At 42.2% G+C, this 18,198-nt stretch overlaps 1 protein-coding gene across 7 annotated transcripts in view; it reads left to right on the top strand.

Annotated features, from left to right (window-relative positions):
- The window catches only part of nrxn2b (neurexin 2b), a 503,322-nt gene that overhangs the window by 444,681 nt on the left and 40,443 nt on the right, over positions 1-18,198 (top strand). The window lies entirely within an intron of this gene.

Consider the following 18,198-nt stretch of genomic DNA (forward strand, 5'->3'; position numbering starts at 1 on the left):
ACTCCGTCAGACAGGGAGAGAAGTGAGAAGACGGGAGGCTGGAGAAAGAAAGGCAGGAGGCTCATTAGGAGAAATTCAGACAGAAGAAGTTCTGCAGTTTCCTTCTGCTCTGTAATTAAGAAATAGATTAATGAGAAAGAGACACACGTGCCTGCCAATGGCGCCGCAATAAACAAGCTGAGGAAAAGTTTGTTGTTCCATAGCTGCTCGAGAGGAAGCAAAGTGCGGTCATGACGTCTTGGCTCTTTGCATCCTTCTCGGTTCAATTTTTATAAACTTTTTGGCTCCGTTTATAGCCCCAGCTCTCAAAACACCCTTGTTCCACTCTTTGCTGAAGGTTTCCCATTAGCCTTCACCTTCTCTTAATTATGTAGGCTGCCTGCAAGTGGGGAAAGTATGTGCGTGCGTGCATGTGTGTAACTTTGTGTTCTTGTTTCTTTAAAACAAAATACACATTTCTCACAAGGGTAGAAAGCAGGCTCTTCTCACCAAGTGTTCATACTTACACCTACGAAAAGTATCGCACTAGAATTCGTATATAAAACACGTAATCAATTCTTAGGCAAACCCGTGTAATCGTGAACCAGGTAAGGCGCCGACTTTTACCCAGGAGATCCACGTCCCACGTAAAACAAGAAGTCAATGTTTATTTTATGTTACTTTACTTTGCGTAAGTAACGCCACTTCTGTAGTTATGTTACCGCAAACGTTGACCAATTTGTTACGTAACTTGCGTAATTAAGTAACGCTAGTTCCGTAGATATTTTTGCCCAAACTTTGACTTATTTGCCTCGTAAATTCTGTACTTAAATCACACCAATTCTGTAGTTATTCTAAGCCTTTCCCAAATCTTACCAAGCAGTGTTCTAGCCTTTCAGTATCTCAAAGAACAGAATCCCTGAGCTTCATGGCAGGCTTTTAATGTGAAACATCTGGAATAAGTGTTGACAGTCGTTTAACAACAATTGAAAACAGCAAAGTGGAAGCAATTTTTCTGTTATAGTTCATATAATAGCATGAGTTGCTGATTTAAAAATATGAGCCATTATATGCCTGTCACACTGTAGTTTTAGGTTTATTTTTTTACAAAATAAAAGCGGTCAACGGAAGGTCCACATATGTACAAGAATACTAAAGGCCCTGTCGCACATATCTGTATGACAGAAACGTATGCCGGCGCATACGAAATATCGGCAATAGGTTGATATAAATTAAGGGTAAGTTGTGATCATTTGAAGGACGCAGACGATATGCCGAACACGCCAGACATACGGCCCTGTCACACAGTTCTGTATGGCAGAAACATATGCCGGCGGATATGAAAATTAGTCCAAATACGTCCAACTTTTCCACAGCGGTGTTGTAGCTGACGTATACATAACAAATACATAACAAATTATTATACATATGTCAAACATTGATAGCGTATCACTTACTTATACAAAACGTATCAGAGCGTCTGGCCAACGCAGCTGGAAAAGTGGTTCACGTCATGCTGGTGCTGGAGAACGGCTAGAATGCTGAACGCTAGCTGTACTGTAGAAACACGTTTAATAAGTTACTCCGTCGTCAGGGATAATGTTAACATAGGTTACTAATAGGTTATCCGCTCGTTATCAATAAGTTGGCTGTAGGGTTCACCGCCAGCGGACGTAGCCTATATCTAACGTACCTCTAACATATTCACGTAGGTATTCACGTACTGTATTTACGTAGGTAAATATTCACGTACGTATTCCGTATCAATAGGTTAGACATGCGTATCTGTATACGTTCACTTTTCCGATCCGATGAAAAGTTGGACGTATTTGGACTCTGACAAAAAAAATGTATGCGCCGGCATATTTCTGCCATACGGATATGTGTGACAGGGCCTTTACAGGCTGTTTGTACGCATGTGTGTGTCCCTGTCTTAATACATCAGTGTGTGCATGGGAGCAGGCAGCAGGTGGTGTGTGTCAGGGGAGGCTATTTCAGCATGGGGACAGGTGTGCGAGGCTCAAGCGGAGGTAGAGGTATTGTGCGGTCTGTGTGTAAGATGGATGATGATGCGTTCTGGTGTAGTCTATTCCCACTTTATTCTGTCTTTATCTCTTCAACAAGCACATACAGACACACACACACATGCATGCCTATACTACAGCTAGCTGTCCAGGAGGACATGTTTCTCTTAGATGAGGATCAAAGCCGACTTCAGTTGGTTAAATTTAAAAAACACATTTTTAGATTGTAGCATCTAGTCTGCAACTTTTTTAACTTATAAACTTGAAGACTGTCTTGATCAAATGTTACCTCAGGCTATACCTTTCTTTTTCTTCCAAATACATTTCACTCCCATTTGGTTCTGCAGTTTTCAGTTCCTTCCCTTGGGATCCATATTAAATCTGATCTTCTTAAACCCCGTCACTTGTCATAGAGACTCAATCGGCTCAACCGTGTGTATTATAGTGCGATGCTTTATAGCTGATGTTGATCTTATCTGCATGGAAGTGTGTTGCACATGTGTGTACTTTTATTTCTACAACTTACACATACTGTACTGTACTCAGTGGCCACCACATTATCGCCCAAGCATGGTGTTGCCCAGAGATGTATCAAGAGGCTGTTGTATTGTACAATATTAAATATTCATGGTTCTCTAATTCAGTTACTTCTGGATGTCAGTAAAGAGCAACAACAATGCCTGTGCCCCGAGCCTGAGCACAACACACAGTAGCAATGTTTGCATGTTTGGATGTCATTTCATTTCATGCTGACTGCATGGAGATGAACTCGCGTACAAATCGCTTCTAGAATTTTCCGCATGCATGCGCACATGTATTACATGATCGCAGTCAAAATGCAGTGACGAGAAGAAAGAGCACAGAGCATAAACCCAAGCCTAAGGTTTTTCTATCTGCCTTAGCCTCTTAAATTCATACAGCGTCTCCTGCACAGGACCATCATATTGGAAGGATATCAAACTTAATCATGGGAGTCACAGGGATTGTTCCAATCTGACAGATGACCCAAATATAAATACAGTAGAACCAAGGACATGTAAACCGCGTTTGACAGTAATCCTCATTTGGAGCACAACTTTCCTTCTTTTTGATTTGATTTCTTTTTAACAGCAGGACCTTCATGTTTCCGCTTAATTTATTTTTAAAGCAGGCAATGTGTGAAAGAAAAATAAATGAAGGCATCTAGCAGAGTGACAGGACACATGTACAGTTTTGTAGAATCAACCAACATGGAAGTTTTGTTTGTTTACAGGTTTACCAGACGATGTGTTGTACTCCTTAAGAATTCTCTCCCGGGCCCCACTCTTCATATGTGTCCTTAAGCCCAAACTTGAGAAAGTGGAATAAATTAGTTTTTTAAAAAGTAATCCCTTTTATTTTCAGACCCCTCCTTGTCTGATTTATCCATTTTATCCTCTTCACTCTCTCTCCTCACTACTCCCTTCCTCCATCTATCCATTTCCCTCTGCTGAAGACTATTATTTGAGGGGAATGATGAGGCGTGTAGTCTGAGGAAGGTCTATCTGCTTGATTGGCTGATAAGATGTCTGGTTGGGGGTTTTTTCACAGGGAAAGGCAGCGAGCGGGTGAGAGTGGGTACTCCCACGCTCCTCAAAGCAGTAATGAGAAAAGTGCAAGTCGTTGGGGTGCCCTGCGACTAATATTTGATGTGTGATTTCTTTTTCTTATTCTGTTATTTTTATCCTCAGCCTTGGAGCTAGCACAGTGGTGTAGCGTTTATATGTTATGCCTCAGAGATGTGTGATGAAGTAGGCGACACGACTCAAGGAGTGAGAGTAAATAGAGGCTCATGTTAAATCATCTTGGATATATTGGGAGGTGGGTTTTGTCACTGTAAGGTAGGTACACATGTACACACACACACACACACACACACACACACACACACACACACACACACACACACACACACAGTACAATAAGTGTTTCTGCTGCAGCAGTATTAAATAAAGCCAACACTCCACAGCTATGGACAGTAAACAGCAGAGCACTACCTGTAAATATCCAACACCACAGCCTCACAAATCCTGTGTGTGTGTGTGTGTGTGTGTGTGTGTGTGTGTGTGTGTGTGTGTGTGTGTGTGTGTGTGTGTGTGTGTGTGTGCGTCTTGCTCATGCTCGCACATGTAAACACAAGCCATGAGTCCAGAGGGGCAGCTGTGTGTGTGTGTGCCTTCGCTGCACTGATGAATCCGTTCTGAACCTTGAGACTGCACAGTTCACTCAGTACCTTTAATACATTGTTACCTGTCTATATGAGTAGATACCAGAGGGATGTGACCTCTCTCTGACCTTCCTGCTTTTGCCTCCATCCCGCCCGTCTGCTCCATGTCTACACAGGTCAGGTGGGCATATGTGTGCACAGTTAACACTGGCATCCGTCCAGTGACCTGACCACGGTGGGGTTGCCCATTGGCATGGAAATCAGAAGCCAGCCACAAGCAGGGCACGCAGACCGGCAGAAGCTAGTTGACACAAGATATTTGCTGGTGGGGGTGTCTCATGTAGAGAAAATTGTTCTCCGCAGAGTTTCCTGTGTTTGAGACATTTACAGCTCGCTATGTCAAGGAAGGATGAAGAAGTACCTGCATTTTTTGCAGTTATTGAGGTTCGATGGTGTAAAAGACGGCCAACAAGATGTCAGAGGAACATCATTAACAGGTTTCCTTTCAGGAATTTACACTTTTTACAACGCTGAGTTTAGTAAAAGACTTGGGAGGACATTTTAAAAGTGCAGATGAATTTTCATGCTAAAATGGAAAACAAATATTTATCGACCAAGCTGGAAAGGTACTTGGGCTAAGGAGACACTGCAGAAGGGAGGATAGTAGTGCGTGCATTTGTATGGATGGTTAGTACACCCGTGTGCATGCGTTTCATCTGTAATTCAGTGTGTGTCTGTGTGTACATGTCCAAGACTGACACAGAACATTGTTGCCGCTCACTGACGGCACAATCAGAATGTTTACACTGAATGATTCCCCGTTCTTCCATTTTTAGTACAACCGTTCTTTACTCTATGTGACTATGTTTGCATCTGGAATAGTCCAGTTATATCGAGACATTCAGTAACGTTTCTAGTGGGGAAAAATAAAAATAGAAAAGCCAGGCCGAGAGTGTTCAATATCAATGTCCTATCACATTCTTGACACATGATTCATCACGGTTGACGACCATTGCTGGCTATGGCCATTGGTATGGTGACAGCAAGAATGGGAAGTGCACCTGCAGCTGGCAAGACAGCGGCGTTTATCACCTGCTGGGGGTGCCGAGTCCCACCTGAGTTGCTGCCCACCCACACGTGTACACACAGCACATGTTCACACAGATGGAACTATCTTGTAAAATGAGTCATACAAGTGGAATAAAGTCAATGCAACACCTCCAGGGATTTCATAAAGTTACACTTTATTCGCAAATTCACACAGAATGGATTGTGGCACCAGGAACTGTGCATCACTTGCAACCGCTATCTCGTCGCTATCCGCGTTGCAAAGTATGCTGCCTTTGCGCCAAGAACACAGTAGGCAGAAATGGGATTTAATATGCCACGATCACTGGAAAGTGTGAGCGTGACAGCCCTTATTAATGCGCTTCAGTTACCAACAACTCCCTGGAGACGCTAATCATTTCCCTGAGTAGCCACATGGTTAGCTCTTGTACTTACACAAACTGGTACAGGCGACATCCTCCATTCAAATTCAACGTTTTTTGTTTTTCGCCAAAATTTGAAAAATAAATACAATTGGACTCTGGAGAAATACATATTTCTGAAAAGCTTAGTTTTTATTTACATTTAAAACTTTTGTATTGAGAAACCCACAGATACGGAAAATCAGAGCTGGAAAGAGAAAAAAATAAATATGTAAATGTTTATTGCTTTTGTCTCTCAAAATGTCAACTCTCAAAGGAGTTGTTGAAAATAGTGTTTTTGAATGTTTGGGGAGTTTAGTGATTAATGTTTTCAGATAAGAGGAGAGAGGGTGCCCTTTAAATAATCATTTGTCAACAATCCTGAGAAATCCGAATTGATCTTGTGTGTGTATCCTAAGCCTTATTCCTCTGTGCCTTAGAGCTGCATTGGTGTCCCAAAATGTTGATTTATTACCATGAACACACACAGTGTAGATTATTGTGACGTAATCTTACATTCAAAATCCTGCTGCCATAAATACTCGGTAGCGCATAAAATCCGCTGCTAAAAATCGTTAAAAACTACAGTAACCAGCTGTTTTAGGGTTATTTAGCCTTTTTAGAAAAAGGAAACGATATTAGTGACACGTTTTAGAATCATCGGCATGCTGGAAAGGTTCGGAAGTATAGAGAACACGGCCTTACACATTCTTCGTTTGTTTGAGGTTTTCCGACAATAACAAGCAGCATAGCTTAGCATCAGGCTTGTTAGAGTACCAAGCCTTATCTTATCTACAGACGCACATACAGAGTGTTTACTGGACAGTTACGGTAGGCATGTCTCGCCCTGTCACGTTGTTGTCTTTGTGCACGCTGACACGCCTCGCAGTGAGTCTGAGGAAGAGATGGAGCCAAAAGCCTTTTTCTCTTTTTCCTTTTATTTGGTTCAAACCGAGGTCTTTAAAGACTGTGATGCCGCCTTGTAAACAAAAGTCGCACACAGCCGTCACTGCTGGAGACGGCTTCAATGCTTTATGAGCAACTTTGTAACTGTCACTTGTGAAGAAATAATGTTCCTTTTAAGCACTTGCATGCAGTCACAAACAACATTTGCACTGCTGTATTTAAAATACCACCTTAATTATTTGGCATTCCCAAGAATAGCGCACCATATCCCTGCATACATCTAGTAAAAAGGAAATAATGAAAGCCAAATACAATATTAATGTATGTGCTTCTACTCAGTCATTGCAACAACACACGTAAATCTTTCATCCACATTATGGATGTATTAAGTTTGTAAAAGCACTCACTTCTGCAGACACAGGGTAAAGGTTTGAGGAAAGCAATTGAAACATTAAATTATTTATTATCTGTTGCAATTTGCCACATTATGGCAGTTGTGTGCACTTCTCAGCTTTGGACCTATATGAGATCATTAGCTGCTCCTTAATATACAATGCTCCTTGTTCACATCGAACCTGTGTCTCCCCCCTAATGCTTTTTGTCTTCAGTAATCTGTGAAATGTAGCTGTAACATTTAAAGAGAATGACTGGATAATTGTGCATGGTCAGTTAGTTTAGCTTGTGTTTTACATCACAAAATCTCAACAATCAAGAAAGTACTGTATTCTTGTTACTCGGGTATATAATCGACTCTTCCCCCGTATCCTAATGGCTCCATTGTTCATGTGCCTCCGTAGATTATAACAAGCAATTTATTTTGATCTAGGAGCTGGAATTTAAATGGTGCCATAATCATTTACAGCAGTAATTAATAATCATCGTCTTAGTAAGCATGCATTGGATGTTAGGTGAAACGGGTCTCTCTTTAACGTCTTTGTGTAATTACCTTTTCACTTTGAGGAGCGTATTTGAGAAATCAGATTAATTGACTTTAGAAAGTTCACTTGTTTCATAGTTTAGTTGCATCCTTATATGCCAAACACATGTTCCACATCTGACTGGAAGTATCTACTTTCTTCCCCTCATGTAGTTATTTATCTGAGCAGCGGTATTTGAGCATTTCCGATCACGCAGAGGGAATTGCACACACAAATTTCACATAACGTTCATTAACCATCATTAACATTCGTGTAGTGAGCCATTTGTATCATGCAAAAAGGCAGTGAAGTGAAAGAAATTCCACTTTACAAAATAATTAAACAAGTTTATACCAAAAACACTCCAAAGAATTTATTCCAAGACGGGGAGAACAGGGCTGTTGGTGTGCGGTGCGTGTTCTTTTCAAGCAAATCAATTGCACAAATAGGATGCACGCAGAGTGAGAGACGGGTATTTGAATTGATTCGGTGTACAGTATCTGAAGCTCATTGGGTTGAACGAGATAAAAGCTGTCTTGTAGCCTATTTTTGGTTCTTGCTGTTGTGGACCCTCCTGTGTGTTTACCTCACCTGTGTATTGCCCGAGTAACTTAAGCCATATAGATTTGTTGTCTTGATTTTAGCTGTATCTAATATGAACCACCCAAACAATCTTGGTGCCTGGATATCTGTAAAGTAAAGTCAGAACAAACTAGTTTTTATTAGCTTAGCTTAGTTTGACCTAACCCTACTCAGGCACCACTTACAAACTTTCCCCATCACGGCAAAAAATAACTACTTCCAAATAATTTTGTTCTCAACCCAGAACACAATCTCATGGAAAGGTAAGGGAAGTGGACAGACAGATTAGCTTTAGGTCTGGAGTGTTCCAGCTGGCCAGTGCTGTCACTTAGCAGCCATGCAGAGACCAAGCTCTTCAGCAGCACTCAACAGGTTACAGTTCTGGCTCCAGTGAAGGTGGCCTGGCACGCTTGAATTGTCATGAATTGGCATGTCACGAGTTACCAGGTCTGTCCTGCTTAAACCCAGACTGTATGAAACGGCTTTGATACAATGCAGCAACACCAGAAACTGCAGCCTGAAGCATGAATCGGCACCTGTGCGACACAGTAGTTCTGATACTTCCACGTTTTAAGTATCGGGGTGACTATGCTACACACACCTTTACTTCCTTCCTCTCTACGCAAACATCACAATTCTTCCTGCATGGCGTAATTGACGTTATTCATGAGGCTCATAATTAAACATAATCCCTCGCCTGTTTTGATTGGATTGCACAGATGTTCGTAATAAACCACACACACTGATATAGAAAGACATACACCAGAATGGGATTATGGTATCTGATTTATCTCTCACCCAGTGATTTGCGTGAAAACATGTGCACAGTGGAAAACCAGCAGTCCGCTCTACGGCAGCGCAGGAAAGACATAAAGGAAATGAAAGGACAACAAGGCAGACAGCCAGGGACAGAGGCGGGGATTGTGTCCGCTTTATCCATGTTTGCTCAGTTTAGCACAGAGCAAATATTAGCCAGTGTGCTCGGCAGCCGTTCTTCTCTGCTGGGCATCAACTTCACACCCTGCCCGCAGAGACTAAAAGGCAAAAAGAGAACAGGGAGAGGGAGAAAGGAAGAGAATAAATGGGAGAGGAACAGTTATCAGGGTAGCAGATGGAAAGAAGCAAACGGCGGGTGAGAGAAATGGAACAGAGACCAAATAATGGGTATAAAGAGAGTAAGACAAAGTAGCAGTTATAAAGAGGGCAATCTGAGCGGTCATCCCACAGTTTGTGGTCCAGATCAGATGTGAGCCTATTTTTACCGTCAGAGCATTCAGGTATCGGTCTTATATTGATGTTAAGCGCTTCATGCTGCTGAATTCTATGGTACGTGTCTTATTCAGGTCTTTTGATGGAAGCACAGCACCACAGTTACTTTCTTACTTATAGGAAAAGTGCACTGTTTAAGTGTGTCCAGAGAACACAGTGTACAATTTGTACCACTGCTGTTCAGTCGGCACCGCAGTGGAGGAAATAAAAAGCAAACAGACTCATGCTCTTGTTTTCTTTCTCTGCTCTGCTCTTTTTCTGCACTTCTGAGGAAACGGAGATGGAGCAGGGGGAAAGAAAATTAGGCCGCAAGGACAGAAAGTGGAGAAGAGCAGAGAAAACAATAGAGACAGAAAACACTTTGCTCTTGATTTTGTCCGAAGGTCACAGTCATTCCTTTCCATTTCGGCCAGCTGCCCGCCTCACTTTCCCTCAACAGATAGGATCAGGCTGCGCCAGAAGACACACACACTACAACAAACAGTAATACATATGTCTTGCCCGCAGCTACACAAAAACTGTAAAAACTCTCCCATTTCTGCTTTTTCCTGCATCGTATACTCAGGCATGACAAATTGTATGTGCAAACTGGAGATGAAAGGAGAAGTCTTCTCCTCTGCCTGTCTGTCTCTGCCGCTCTACTATATAAACGTCCTTTCTAAGACAACACGGGTGCAAATGATATGCAGTCTAATCAGGTTAAGTGAAGCTCTCCGTATTGCTACAGTTCTGCCTCTCTCTCAAAAAAAAAGAAATCAATTAATTTCTGCACATTGGTTTCGGGTAGGTTTTCCAGAGGTAGGTTTCAGATCAAATTATTTTCTTCTTTTTTGACATGTATGCACTGCAGTTTACCCTAATGCACCTTTATGTTAGTGGCATGTTACCACCGTTTCATTCCACCAGTATCCATATAGGGCAAAGTGAGGATCATTTATTCATACATACATTTCTTGGCCTACTTCCAGCATCACAATTAACTCATACAATGTACAAAATGATTATTATTGTACAAAGATACTGAACAAAAGACAGATTAAGTCAAGGACTCGGGTATCTAATTTCAGTTTGCTGACTCGTCTTTTTGCTGCCGACAGGAGTGATCTACAAACCTGTTCTCTTGATGCACCTATCTCCGTCAGCCACAGTGCATTCTGGGTATCAACTCCTTCCCTCAAATCTCTCCAAAGACCATGTGGTTCAATTGGATTCCACATTAGAACACATTAGAAATGGAGAAAAAGCGAAGGAAAGGTAAAAGACAAAGTGAGAGAAATAAGAATGGACATCTGAAGGTGAGGCAGTAGCCATTCCCTGCTGAAGAAAGACAAAAGATAGATTTTGAAGCTTTTAGGCTGCAACGACTGAATTGCTATTTCGATTTCACTTTATTATTATCTATTGTATATATATATATATATATATATATATATATAGTAGATATGTTATAGTTTCTAATACTTTTCTAACACTGATAAAATGTCATTCAGTCATCAGTTATTGATCCACTTTGTCTGTTTGTTTGGTAGCGGATACGGGATTATTGCCTGTTTTATAGTTTAGTAAATCGCTGAAGGATTATGTGGCGCTGGCAAAAGCGAAGGATGACTTAATACAAAACAAGAGCCAAAAAGGATCAAACGGCATGGATGGGGAAACTTTATTTGTCTTGTAAGCCTCTTGGTCCCATGTTGAGTCACCCAAACTGGCAAATATCTACCAGCGTCTGGGCCTGCTAGGGCTTTTGGTAAAGAGATGAAGAGTGGGCGGATGCTTTTCTGGCTTTGCCTCAAGGCACACGGCCCCAGCTTTAGCGGTGTGGCTCCTTACCGTTCGCTCTCTTCTGTTTTACCACTTCTTCTTCTATATACCTCCGCTTACTGTTACTGTTTCTTTGGTCATAGCTTTGTTTATCCTGTCTATTCTTCCTCCACCAATCTCCGTTTAGAGACTTTGACACGAGACATCTTTGCTCTTTGAAAAGTTTAGTTTTCACTTGTGCATCTTGATAGATATAATCTGTATAACACCTCTCTTGGCAGTACAGAAAGTCAGAGATGTAAATAATCATTCTATTTTAGTGCTAAAGTGGCATATCCCCTTATATCACCCCTCTCTATTTTTATCATTAATCATTTGATAAGGCAGTGAAAAGCACATTGGCAACACTTGATGGGTGTTTGATACCCACAGGCAAGCTGTCACTTGTTACCTTCACAGTCTTTGTACGTTACTGTTAGCATCTAACTTAGATCACTGTTTCACTTAATGCTCAATTCATACCAGCATATAATTAAGTTTTTATATAAACATTGACTATTTGTAATGTGAAAGATGCTCCTCATACTGATGAACCCAGAGAGAGTCTACTAACTATTCAGCTAAGTTCTATGGAGCCTTCTAACGTAGCACATTGTGTTGGCAGGCAGTTCTGATAAACCAACTGTAAACTAGCGGTCCAGCATCAAGTAGCTGACAGACAAAGTTAGCAACTAGCTAGTGAAGCATTTAGCAGCTAAAATAACAGATATAACGGAACGAAAACAGAGAATGAAATGAAAATAAGAAAATCCACCTACCTTACCCTCCTAAGTATGTTGATGAAATGCCTTTGATCTTAAATTGGTGTGCATGCCAGCCAATTTGCAATTAGCACAGGTAAACGCTCCTATAAAACCATGAGACGCATATTCAAGTGTCGTGTGCAAACCACAAACCGATAAGCCACAGTTTGACAGTAAATGTATGTAATGACTGTTGCGTCGTGTCACATTTATCTTATCTACCAAAAAGTCGCACCTGAACACGCCGCAAAGACTACAGCCAGCCGCTAACTACCATGTATGTTTTGAGCCTGTGTGAGAGGAAGTAACTCTCCATACCAGCAGCCGGCAGAAGTCTGTATATGTCTGTGTAACATTCAAAAAGGGGAAACCTTCTGTTGTTATACTTGCATTAAAACAAAGTCGCTTTTGCCGATCATTGTCTCACCACATAGCCAAGTGGTTGCGAAGATACCCGTGTATTGCAGTGGTCAGACGAGATGAAGATGATCTGTGTCACCTCTTGACTTTAGATGTTTACTTGTTTGCCTGACATCCATTTATTTTCTCGTGCACTGATTGGCTTAAGCTGAACGGCCAATCAGATGGCCTTATCCACGTGAGGTGATAATACATTATGTAAATGTTGTGTTGAAAGCTTCCTGCTCGCAAGTGGCCAAAAACGTAATTAATGCAGGTTTACGCCATTTTTCTGATTCAAATCAATTCAATTCAGTGTATTTGCTCAAAGCAACTGGATGAACTTATTAACATTCAAACATAAATTTATGCACATGAATGCCAGCGTTAGACTGTGCATGTTTTCAATTGTTCATCAGACACAAAGCAGCGACACCCCACTTCAGGCTTTGTTCGATCAGTTGGATCCCTGCCACCAGGAAATGGCATACACAAATCCCCGTGTTTATGTGTGTGTGTGTGTGTATGTATTCATCAGCTCTCTGCAGCTTTGTAAACAAGGCCGGGGTGTGTGGCGGGGCTCAGCGTAACCTCGTTGAAGGGCGTTCTCATGTTTGCATAGAAGTGTATGTTTGTGTGTTTGTGTGTGAGCGGGCAGGTTGGTCAGACGGGATTCAAACCTGCAGGTCTGATGGTTATTGCGCTGAAGGACGCCATCCATCAGAAGTCTCAGTGGTGCAGATCATAATGGAATCAACTCCATATGTATGTATGTGCATATTTATGTTCATGTCTGGAGATTGGAGATTGGAGGCTGACACTGAATGAATGAGGAGTTTTGGTCCGAGGTGACAACATGATCAGGATTATAGAGGATGATGTTTTGGATGATTTACATTTCCCCCTCTCCATAGCTGCTTCCTTTGCAGTATTTTGGCTCGCTGCCAGCGTGTGTGTACTGCGGGACAAATGGGCAAGCCCAGCGTGAGTCATGCTTCGATGGGAGATTCAGAAGCGTACACTCTCGCATATACACACACCATGTCTCACTATCTCATCAATGTTTCAATGAGATCCGATTCTCCGTCAGAGCGGGCCGCTCGTTGTTTTCAGAGCAGGAAACGAAGGAAAGAGAGTTGGGGGAGAGAAAAGGAGATAAAGTGCTTTTAAAATGAGGAGACGGGAGGGCAACATTCTCAAGACGACTGCTAAAGATCGTGACAAACAAATATAAACGAGGTGGCTGAGCAGAAGGTGTGGTAAATGAAACCGAGCATATCCTCTCTGCAAACTGTATCGTCGCCGCCTTCCTCATTTTCCCAAATCAAAGAAACACACATGCCGCTCTGCGTGTGTGAGCTCTGTGTCATCTGAATGGTGAATGTTGAGAAGGGGAGACATGAAATCCGAGCACTAGATAACAGTACTTCTGATCCAAAATGTCTTTTGGCCCTTAGTCCTTTTTCATCTTTCTGTCGCACACTCTGAAGACGTTAGGTGAACGGACAATGGGTGATTTAGCCAGTGAGGAGTCTGCACGTTATGCAACCGCCTATTTCTTCTTACATAACGCTGCAGTTTCAGAGTGGAAGATTAGCCCCGCTATACTGTTCTCCTTGTAGCAGATGCCACAGCCGATCTCCTCTCGCAGGCATTATGCATACATGTTGACAAGCTGATTAGCCGTATAGAGCCAGAATTACCCTGAAAGGGGAGCTGCAGACCATATGATGGTATATCTGGCTCAGCTGCAGAAGCCTGTGGGATAAAAACATATTCACCGATAGTAATCTGTAACTGCAAAACGCCCAATTTAACACTTGCGCTGGCATGTATATTGGAATACTTGCTGTAATACTGTATTATGTATTAAGCTGCCCTAATCACGTGGAATTATCAGATGCAAGTCCAGAGAGAGGGGGGGGGGGGAATTGATTACTCTTCGTTGGGCAAGTAAAAATCTATGTATCACTCATTTCTCTGTCCATGCTGCTCCACTGGCTGATTCATAAGCTAATAAATACTGCAGCTCCGCATACTTACACTGGTATGTCAAGTCAGACTCAAGCAGATACAGGCGATGATAGATCATTATTGTGGAAATGAGAAAGAGGCTGATGGATAGTTTACATTTCCACCATCCTATTAATATAAAATATGTCAAACGGAATCACAAGCATCAGCACATTCTTGAACTGGTCAGACACGTGTCTGGACCGTTTCTTTGAGGTGCGTTGATGCAGCAAAATGCAAAATACCGTGACTGATTTAAACAGCTGCATCTGTCAGATTGTTGCTGAATACAGCCTCCAGTCCATCCAGCAGTTGCTTCTCTGTTGTCTCTCTGTTGTTTTCTCTTTCTAATCTGCCTGTTTTGCGCTCGTGAATCAGATCTAAGAGGGAAACGCAGGGAGACATTTTGGAAATGCAAATAGATCAAGAAGACGACTTGTGTGTGGAGCTGAAGCTCTAGGGGTGCTGGAAGAAACATGATTGAGCTGTCTGTAAAGAAATGAAACCAAGAACTAAATCCTTCAAGAAAAGCATTCCCCCTTTGTCTACGTTCCCCCCTCTTAATTGTGTGTGCAGAGAAGAGAGAACCAGATCTTGACATCTTCAAAAGGAGCTTTGATCTCAAAGCACCTTGAGGCCCTGGAGGATCATCAAGGTTTCCTCTGTCCTTTTATCGCGCAGTGTTTTTCTCTGCCCCTTGCTCCTCCTTCTCCTTCTCCTCCTCCTCCTCCTCTTCCTCCTCCTCCTCCTCCACACCCTCTGCCTTTTCTGCTCGGTGTGATCAGTGCGAGCTCTCTGAGACTGCCTGATAATCCCGCTACAGACAACTGCAGCCTTCGTCCTGGCGTCGCCTCATTCCCATTCCGCTCTCGTCAACAGCGCTTACCTAGACGCACATTGCAAGGTCATGTTGAAATATTTCGAAACACACTCTCCGTATTCCGGCACTGCTACTTCCAGTCCGCAGCTGCTGCACAGAATTCCAAAGCCAATTTTCTTTGTCTTTGAGGAAAAAGCAAGGAGAGACTAATGAGAGGATAACACAAACTTTTCTCTTTTTTTGGCAGCTAAACTCTGTCGTCAACTTACTGCTGTGTGAGAAGCTGATCAGCAGTTTCTGCTCTGCCAAAAGCATGGTTTGGTCGTTGTGCCAACATGCTCAGATATTTGACAGATATTTTGTGCTTGAGAAATTATAATAGTATTCAAGATAAACTCAATGCAACACAATTGGACCTGATTTTGGTGAACGTTTCCCCAAAACCATCGAAGAACATGTTATTGATTAATTGAACTCAGAAAGTAAAAGGTCTCCCTCGGGCACAGTTTTGAATGGAGGTAATTGAAGTGTATTATATGGTGTATCAGAAATAAGAGCTCTTTCCCACAGTGTCTACACCACTGATTGACCCACAGAAAGAAAAGTAAACCTCTGGATAAAAGAGCAAAAGCGTTACATTCTTCCTCCTGACATTAGCCGACAGCTGAAGCAGATTAAGAGCTACTTAGCAGTAGTTTAGAAGCTGTGGTGTTTAAAGAGCAGCCCGGGCTTATTGTCAGTTACCTACAAGTCCCTTCATTTCAATGTTGCAGGCTTGACTGCTCCTAGTCATTCAAAGAGACTTTTTTTTCCTTCTGTTTCCAGAGATATGTTCGCTTAAGGGAAATGGCCATTAAAATGTCATTACCGCTGCACTAAAATCATTTTTTGAAAAGCACTGGTTCCCAGCGGCTTCCTACAGTAATGGGCTCAATACATTCCCTCAGCACCGGGAAGAACCCTAATGTTGCGGAACACAAATGCTAATCTCTCTGTAAATATCACTCAAATTCACTCTCCCTTCTGCTTTTCACTCATAATAGCAGGGATTCATTCTGCTTTGCCCTGGTAAATTGAATTAATTCTTCCGGCAAAGGTGTTATGATTACTCTAAGCTTCCTAGTGCGTGGGCTGTAATGGAGATCATCCTGGCATTTCTCACCTCTCCCTTTTTTCTTCTTTGTTGCCATATCTCAAAGGTATCAATGATTGAATTCTCATTAACAAGCGACTCACTAATCACTCTCTGACAGTGTTCATATTCATGGCTTAGAATCAACATTGGATTTGGGAATGCTCGGGGAGAGTGGGCGCAAAGAGTGCGAGGGACGCTCCATAACGTGAACGTCAATTGATTAAGTGCCTAAGAAGCTGGAAGCACTTTGCCATTTGAGACTTTCAAAGCCTCTTTACAGAATGAGATCATGAGTCGAGCAGTCCATCAAGCTCCACTCTGAGGAACTCATCCTGGTCTAACTTAGTGCTCAGTCTGTTTCCTGCTCCCACATTGATTCTTCTTGTTTATTCTGACTGTTCAACTGTGTCTTATATTCAGCTGATCTATTAATCATGGCCACCAGCATTTCCACTTGTACCGCCATTTGATCATGCTCAATTAATAGCGTAATTGGGGTTGTCATCAGCACATGGCCGAACTGTGGCCTTGCCTGAATACTGCACCAAAGAGTGGTTAAGATGCCCATGAATTTGGCAGTGATTATACCGCTCATTAACTTATTGTACAACCTCTGCACTTATTTACTCAATTAACTTGCTATTTTAAGTTCTATTAGGGTGTTTTATTTTCCTTTCTTAAATACTTAATCAGCCATGAATAATGGAAAATCGCTTGGAGCGAAAGCCTCACGTTCAGCATATAAGGTAAAATTAATGCACATGGCTAATGAGATAATGGAATCAATGAAGTTGTTGCTGCAGTGGCCAGACAGCAGTGTGCGAACGTGTCAATGAGCAAATGAGCTTGACCTGCAGTGACAACCAGGAAGTGTTCCTGTCAATGGAATGGGCGCCAGGGAAGTTACCGCTCTGTCTCTCATGGTAGTGCCCAACAAAACTGTAACAGAAGATTTACTGCCAGACAGAGAATGAGTCTGTAATGGTGCTGTCTGGTATGTACTCTGTCTGTTTCTCTCTCTCTCTCCAACTCTTGTTTCATGCCTCTCTGGCAGACTGTAACTCTGTAAATGACTTTGACCTTTCCTGGGACTGAGGACGAGAAGCACAGAGGGAGAAGAGAGAGATGGCGGGAGATGAGAGTAGAGCAGGCGGTTGACTGTAATAAACTCGAAGCAGTGGGCGGCTGTCAACACTAATAGATGGGAGAGGGGAGGGGGTCACCGGGTTGATGAATACTAAAGGTGCCTGAGTCCTCAACAAGTACTCTGCTTTTTACCAGGCTGGTGTGTGTGAGACGTGACGCTCACAGCATCATCAGACTGCAGGCAGCCAGGTCCTTTCTGGTGACTCAAGGAAATGATCCTTAGATTGTTGCTGCAGGAAATAAAAAGAGCAACCTTATCATGTGTATTATCACGGCTTGATGATTGCAGCGTAATAGTATTGCATTGCAGTGTAACATTACTGTTCACAATTTGATTACCTCAGTGTAATGCAATCACATACATACAGACACAGACATAATCATTTGCTGATTTTTTAAATCGGATCCTTATTATACGATGCCAGCTGGAACATATCTTCTCTAAATGAGATATCTTTGGGTATTGATGGTTAAACATTGAAAATATGACGTCAATAACAAATATTGTTCTATATGCCTTCAGAACTGTGGTTTTATGTCAAATGATTTTGGTGTACAACTTTCTACAACACCAATAAGGTTCTCTAGTCTACAGCCAGGCTGTACAAGGCACAGTTCTAACGTAAGCACAGCAGTGCTCTTAGCTATATGCTAACACCAGTTCTGTACATAAACTAATGTTTAGGAGGTATAATGCTCGCTATCTTTATGTTCAGCATGTTAGCATGCTTGGAGCTGTCAATTAGCACCAAACACAAAGTAGAGCGGAGGCGGATGTAATTAGTTTTCA

This window comes from Cottoperca gobio, chromosome 18 (genome assembly GCF_900634415.1).
Source record: "Cottoperca gobio chromosome 18, fCotGob3.1, whole genome shotgun sequence".
NCBI classification, from domain to species: domain Eukaryota; kingdom Metazoa; phylum Chordata; class Actinopteri; order Perciformes; family Bovichtidae; genus Cottoperca; species Cottoperca gobio.